At 46.1% G+C, this 6,774-nt stretch overlaps 1 pseudogene; it reads left to right on the plus strand.

Moving 5' to 3' along the window:
• Nucleotides 1-2,049: 2,049 nt before the first annotated feature.
• LOC123056318 (uncharacterized) lies at nt 2,050-2,188 on the plus strand (annotated as a pseudogene).
• Nucleotides 2,189-6,774: the final 4,586 nt, after the last annotated feature.

Here is a 6,774-nt window from a genome sequence, read left to right on the forward strand (position 1 = left end):
CATTTGTTATTTTCATGCATTTACTGATTTTTTGAGCTAAATGACCCTGAAATTGAAAAGCACTACAAATGAACTCTGAAAAGGTTGAAAGTTGGCATGGTATCATCATTTCACCCACATAGCATGTGGTAAAAAGTTGAGAGGGTTACAGGAAAAACTGGATGCACTTCGTGTACAAAATGGACAATCTCTTTCGAAGTATCAGGGTTTAGGACGAAAACTCATCATCATCGGGCATATCGTCTGGTTCCTCTTGATCTTCAGCAGCTTCCCTCGTTGTAGCATCACCGTATTCAGGGGGCACATAGTTGTCATCGTCCTCTTCTTCTTGCTGTCTTCCATCATAACCCCTATTTCTCCGTGCTTCGTCCAAACATTATAGTGTGGCATGAAACCATTATAAAGCAGGTGGGTGTGAAGGATTTTCCGGTCAGAGTAAGACTTCGTATTCCCACAATTAAGGCATGGACAACACATAAAATCATTCTGCTTGTTTGCCTCAGCCACTTTGAGAAAATTTTGCAGGCCCTTAATGTACTCGGAGGTGTGTCTGTCACCGTACATCATTGTCGGTTCATCTGCGTGCATTATATAATTATGTGTGTCAAAAACCATTACAGATTCACATGGATAGATAAGTGGCCAAATTAATAGAAGTTCATCATCACATTAAAAACAAAGTACATACATAGTTCTCATTGAACAACATATAGCTCTCCAGAGCATCTAGTTAAACCATACATTGAAACTATGTAAAACTTTTCAATGCAACAACAAATGCGATCATAATCACAAACAAGGTAACAATTGATCCAACGACATAATGATACCAAGCCTCGGTATGAATGGCATATTTTCTAATATTCAACCGCATTGCATCCATCTTGATCTTGTGATTATCGACGACATCCGCAACATGCAACTCCAATATCATCTTCTCCTCCTCAATTTTTTTCCTTCAAGTAATTGTTTTCTTCTTCAACTAAATTTAACCTCTCGACAATAGGGTCGGTTGGAATTTCCGGTTCAACTACCTCCTACATAATAATATCTATGTCACATTGGTCGGCATAATTGTCATAAACAATAAATGAACCAAATAGTTATAAAAAGATAATATATACCACGTCCGAATCATAGACAGGACGAGGGCCGACGGGACGGATACCAAAACCATCGCACTATATAATAAAAAGCAATAATAAAAGTAAGAAAATTAGACAAGTATCTATCTAAAGTAAGAATATTTTTTCTTTCAGAAAGAAGATAAGAACAAGAGGCTCACCACGGTGGTGCCGGCGACGAGATCGGCGCGGGCGATCGACGGCGGTGAAGACGAGCACGGGACGTGATGGACCGCTAAACCTAGACAAATCTCAGGGAAAATGGAGCTCGGAGGTCGAGTTTCGAGAGGAGACAACTTAACTAGTGGCTCGGGCATTTCATCGAACACCTCATTTGCATAGGAGGTGATCTAGAGCTCCACAAAGCTCTCCCCTCGCTAGCCACAAAAAACAGAGCAGTGTGGAGTGTTCTGCCCGCCGGCAAGGGGGTATATATAGCCACCTCATTGGTCCCGGTTCGTGGCTCGAACCGGGACTAAAGGCTACCTTTCTGTCCCGGTTCTAGGCACGAACCGGGACCAATGGCTGTGCGCCAGGAGCAAGGACCATTGGTCCCGGTTCGTACCTAGAACCAGGACAAATGGGTCCACATGAACCGGGACAAATGCTTCCCGAGGCCCGGCCGGCCCCCTGGGCGCACGAACCAGGACGTATGCCGCCATGAGTCCCGGTTCGTGTAAGAACCGGGACTAATGGGCTGGCCAGGCCCCAACCAAAGCCATGTTTTCTACTAGTGCAGGTCGCTACCTGTCATACGTCGGCAGAGCTCTGGAACACGATTGGAGAGATGCTTGCGTCTCATACTCGTGCCCAGACAGTCAATGTGCGCATCACCCTTGCCAATCTGCAGAAGGGGAGCTCCTCCATCACTGACTACGTCGGGAAGGTCAAGTCTCTGTGTGATGAACTCATCGCTGCAGGGAAGAAGATTGACGATGATGACATCATCTCCCACATCCTCGTTGGCCTGGACGAGGAATTTGATCCTGTGGTCTCTGCCATGTGCTCCAGAGTGGAGCCGATCACCATCCCTGAGCTGTTCTCTCAGCTCATCAGCTTCGAGACGCGGATGAAGCTCCGCGGCGGAGTGTCGCAATCCTCTGCCAATGCTGCCACCAGAGGCCGCGGGCGTGGTGACCGTGGCCGTGGCCGTGGAGGCAACGGCAACAACGGTGGTGACCGTGGCCGCCCCTACATCAAGTCTGGCGGTCGCGGTGGACAAGGAGGAGGCGGCCACTACAACAACAACGGTGGTGGTGGTAACTACAACAACAATGCCCCTGCACCTAGGATCCAGTGCACCTAGGATCCAGTGCCAGATCTGTGGCAAACTGGGCCATCCAGCGTGGAAGTACTGGAAACGCTGTGATGAAGCCTACCAAGGAGGAGAAGAGAGGACGGCAAACCTGGCACCACCTCAGTACGGGGTGGATACCGACTGGTACCTTGACAGCGGCGCCACCGATCACATCACAGGTGACCTTGAGAAGTTGACCGTCTGCGACCGCTATACTGGGAACGAGCAAATCCACACTGCTAGTGGGTCAGGTATGGCTATAGAACATGTTGGTCACTCAACTATTCGTATCTCTGATCGTGATCTTTATCTAAATAACATCCTTCATGTTCCAGAAGCTAGCAATAGCCTAATCTCTGGTAGTCGCCTTGCACTTGACAATGATACGTTTGTTGAAATTCATGCTCATTCTTTTTTTGTTAAGGAACGAGGAACGAGGAAGTACTTCTTCGAGGCAGGGGTATATGTGGTCTATACCCCGTCAAGCACAAGGGATCCAACGTCCAGAAGCAGGTGCTCAGTGCCACCAAAATATCTTCGGATAAATGGCACCGACGTTTACGTCATCCATCTCCTCTCATTGTCAGGAGAGTTCTTAGTCAAAATAAACTCCCTTGTGCTAGTTTTTCCAATAATGAGTTTGTATGTGACGCCTGTCAAAAGGGTAAAATTCACCAGTTACCTTATCCGAAATCAATAAGTGAATCCAAGTTTCCTTTAGAACTTATTTTCTCTGATGTTTGGGGCCCTGCTGTTGAAACAGTAGGCAGAAAAAATACTATGTGAGTTTCATCGATGATTTCAGTAAATTCACATGGATCTATTTGATCAAACACAAGTCTGAAGTTTTTCAAAAATTTCATGACTTTTAGCACCTTGTTGAACGACAACTTAATTGCAAAATTCTTGCTCTTCAGACGGATTGGGGAGGGGAGTATGAAAAACTCAACTCCTTCTTCACTAAGATAGGAATATCTCATCATGTTTCTTGTCCCCATGCCAAGACGGATCAGCAGAAAGAAAACATCGACATATCGTCGAAGTAGGCTCTCTTCTTGCCCAAGCCTCAATGCCCTTAAAGTTTTGGGATGAAGCGTTTATTGCTGCTACTTATTTGATCAATCGCCTTCCTAGCAAAGTTATCAAATTTGAAACTCCTCTTGAGCGATTGTTCCATGAAAAACCCAATTATTCCTCACTTAGGATTTTTGGGTGTGCTTGTTGGCCTAACCTCCGACCCTATAACAAGCACAAACTTCAACTCCGTTCGAAGCAATGCACTTTGCTTGGATATAGCAATCTTCACAAAGGTTTTTAATGCCTTGATATTTCAATAGGGCGAGTGTATATCTTCAGGGATGTTGTTTTTGATGAAAACGTATTCCCATTCTCCACACTACACCCAAATGCCGGTGCACATCTTCGGGCAGAAATTCTCCTTTTGAATCCGGAGTTACTAAATCCAACCTATCATGGGGACGAACATTATGCCGATGATCATTTGTTACATAGCCCTACTTCTGACGGAGATGGCGGTGAAAAAAACAGCACTCCAAATGCTTGTGATTTTATGCAGCAGTAGCAAGAAACACCTGGCAGGGGACACGAGGTAGATTCGCCTGGTCGCGCTGATTCTGGAGCTGACGCGGGAATGGATCCCCAGGCGGATCCTCTGACGCCGCCCCCGCCAGGGTCCGGGGACATCCACTCCTCGGGTGACGCCTGGCATGGGTCACCAGGCTAGTCGGGTGGGCCGGACCGCTCTCTGTCTCCGCGCACCAACTGTCGTGAGGCGGCTGGGTGTGAACCTGGTCGTGTGTCCCCTGCTACGCGGCGTAATGATGGCGGGCGCGACCGCACGACGGCCCGCGGTCACGTGGCGACAGCTGACTCACCAGGGCCGGACTCTCCTGTTCCATGGGTGCATGATCCAACATCGTCTGAGCGCACGACAGACGTTGTAGATTCTGGTGTGGCAGGATCGGGATCCTCTGTGGCCACCAAACCTGTGTGCTTCGGCACACCTTCTCGGATGACTACACGAGCACAGAAAGGTATTTTGAAACCCACAGTTTACAAGGATGGGACACTCAGGTATGATAAGAACTTTAAATTTGCAAATTTTGTTGTTACTCGTGAGCCTCAGAATTTAACCGAAGCTCTAGGTAATGATAATTGGAAAAATGCCATGAATGTAGAGTATGGTGCACTTATGAAAAACTAAACTTGGCGTTTGGTCCCTCCTAAGCGAGGGAGGAACATCATTGATTGTAAATGGGTATACAAAATTAAAAAAAGACATGATGGCACAATAGATAGGTATAAGGCTAGACTAGTAGCTAAGGGCTTCACACAATGTTATGGCATTGATTATGAGGACACCTTTAGTCCAGTAGTTAAAGTGCTACTATTAGGCTTGTTCTGTCTATTGCTGTTTTCAGGGGATGGAGTCTTCGCCAATTGGATGTTCAGAATGCGTTCCTTTCATGGCGTTCTCGAGGAGGAGGTCTATATGAGACAACCACCTGGGTTTGAAAATGGTTCAAAGCCACATCATGTGTGCAAGTTGGACAAGGCCTTATATGGTCTAAAGCAGGCACCTAGAGCTTGGTATTCAAGATTGAGTGCAAAACTTCAGCAACTTGGTTTCAAGCCTTCAAGGGGAGACACTTCTCTCTTCTTCTTCAGGAAAGGGAAAGTGATTATATTTATGTTAATTTATGTTGATGACATAATTGTTGCCAGCTCCTCACAAGAGGCTACCTTAGCATTGCTAACAAATCTGAAAAATGAGTTTGCTCCTAAAGATCTAGGAGATTTACATTACTTCCTAGGCATTGAAGTTAAAAAATTGCATGATGGTATTATGCTAACTCAGGAAAAATATGCCAAAGATGTAATCAAACGTTTATGTATGAAGGACTGCAAACCCTCCAGTACACCTATGTCTACCACTGGCAAGTTGTCATTATATGAAGGAGAATTACTGAGTCCAGAAGAAGGAACCAAGTACAGAAGTATAGTTGGTGCTCTTCAGTACTTGACACTAACAAGACCTGATATATCCTTTGCTGTTAATAAAGTCTGTCAATTTTTACATGCTCCTACCTCTGTACATTGGACAGCTGTAAAGAGGATATTGAGGTATCTCCAAGGGAGTGCCAACACAGGGCTGAAATTGTGTAAGTCTTCTTCAACCACAGTGAGTGAATTTTCTGATGCAGATTGGGCTGGATGCCCTGATGGCAGAAGATCTACAGGAGGATTTGCAGTCTTCCTTGGGTCGAATCTTATATCCCGGAGTGCAAAGAAACAGGCTACAGTATCACGCTCCAGCACTGAAGCGGAATATAAATCTTTGGCAAATGCAACAGCTGAGGTAATGTGGATTGAAACTTTGCTTGATGAACTTGGCATTGGAAGAACAGGTGTGTCATGCTAATGGTGTGACAATCTTGGAGCAACATATCTGTCTGCAAAACCAGTATTTCATGCAAGAACAAAACACATAGAGATTGATTATCATTTTGTACGAGAAAGAGTTGCACAAAAGTTGCTAGATATTCAGTTTATCCCAATAGGAGATCAAGTTGCTGACGGGTTCACAAAACCGTTACAAGTGAAGCAACTACAGGCCTTCAAGCGCAATCTGAACCTTGATACGTTGAGATTGAGGGACGATGTTAAAAGAATAGGACCGTAGTTGTGTAACGTGACAACGTAACGCGTCTGTATCCATGTGAATTGTGGCGCAGGTTGTTGGCTAGGATATCCGCTATCTCATGTATAGCTTGGAGTAGAGGACAAGTTGATAACCAACCAACTACCTGCGCCATATCTTATAATCTCTCTACCTATATTAACACGAACGCGTCCCTGCCAAGAGGCATCACGCTTAACGCAGCCAACCCTAGTTTTTACAGGCCAGGCATGGAGGGAGGAGGGGCGTTTGAATAATCACGGTTTGAGGGCTCCAACCAGCGTGATCCAGAATGAGACCCCAGAGCTGATGGTCAAGAGAAGCGAGCCGTAAATGAGAACCTGATCAGTGAGATATTATCGGCGGCAACCATGGCATAATCCCAACAAACTGTGGCGTTTCAATCTCCTTGATTATCTCTGGAAAAGGTTGAAGAGGTGAGACGTCTTCCGACCCAGATGACCCAGCTGCAATGTGCAATCACAGAAGGCCCTGGCGGAGGAGCGCTAGACGAATTCTCCACCCACAGCAAATTTGACATTGTGGTGGCTCTTGCCGACTGGCACTCACAGTTCTCTGGTTACGGATGAGTGCCGTTGCTTCTCTCCACCGCTCAGACAACATGGCAGACAGTTCCGCTTCGAGCGTGCTGG

The sequence above is a fragment of the Triticum aestivum genome, chromosome 2D, assembly GCF_018294505.1.
Source record: "Triticum aestivum cultivar Chinese Spring chromosome 2D, IWGSC CS RefSeq v2.1, whole genome shotgun sequence".
NCBI lineage: Eukaryota > Viridiplantae > Streptophyta > Magnoliopsida > Poales > Poaceae > Triticum > Triticum aestivum.